Genomic DNA, 884 nt, shown 5'->3' with positions numbered 1-884 from the left:
CCGGGGGAGGGGGCGGGCGCCGGGCGGCGGCGGGGGGCGGGGGCCGGAACCGGCCTCAGCTGGGGCCCGGCCAGCCCCCTCCCCCTCCCTCTCCGCGGTCTCCGGGGGAACGCGCAGCCAATCCTCGCCGCCCGCTGCGGGCTCGCCCCGGCCCGGGCCGCGGCGCGCCAGTCTCCGGCGGGGCTTTTCCCTTCTCTCCCTCGTCCTTTCCCTCTCTCTTTCCCCTTTCCCTGCTCCACTGAGAGTTTTTAAACTTTGATGAACTCACCCAGCGAACTTTCTTAAAGGGGCCGCGCACACCGCGCCGTCCCAGCCCGCCGGAGGTGGGACTGGGTGCTGATCACCCCGCGCTCCCTCGTCCCTCATCATCCCCACCCCGGCGGCCCCGCGCGAGGGGGCGCCCGAAGCGGGACTCCTGGATGGTCGGCTTCAGGAAGGAGTCTCCGCCTTGTACTTTGATCTGGGGTTATAGGGTGTCCGGCGCAATTTCACCCCCAAATCCAGCCATCCCAGCGTAGGGCTGTTGGAGGCTCGGTTCTGGGGTTGATGGCCGAGGCGAGCCGGACACCTGGGCTTCAGCCTCGGCTGGGCGCCGTTTGCTGCGTGACCTTGAGGAAATCACTTCCCCTCTCTGGCCTCAGGCTTTCAGCCCAGAGGGTGGGACTTAGGTCTCAAATTCCCCTGGGCGGGGAGACGAGTGTTGGGGATCCAAATGTTTATTAGCCCCTGGAGGCGTGGGGGGAGGGTGTGCACCTCGAATGACCGAGAAGGTTTCATTCGTGCCATCCACCCCCAGCTTCTAGGGTCCTCCCCTCCCTCAGCTTAAAAACACACACACACACACACCACACACACACTCCTTTTCCCCTCCTCCTCTTCAGAGC

This window comes from Delphinapterus leucas, chromosome 2 (assembly GCF_059928025.1).
Source record: "Delphinapterus leucas isolate spDelLeu-1000000601 "Yukka" chromosome 2, BTC_Dleu_Yukka2, whole genome shotgun sequence".
NCBI classification, from domain to species: domain Eukaryota; kingdom Metazoa; phylum Chordata; class Mammalia; order Artiodactyla; family Monodontidae; genus Delphinapterus; species Delphinapterus leucas.
Note: the sequence above shows the minus strand (reverse complement) of the source record.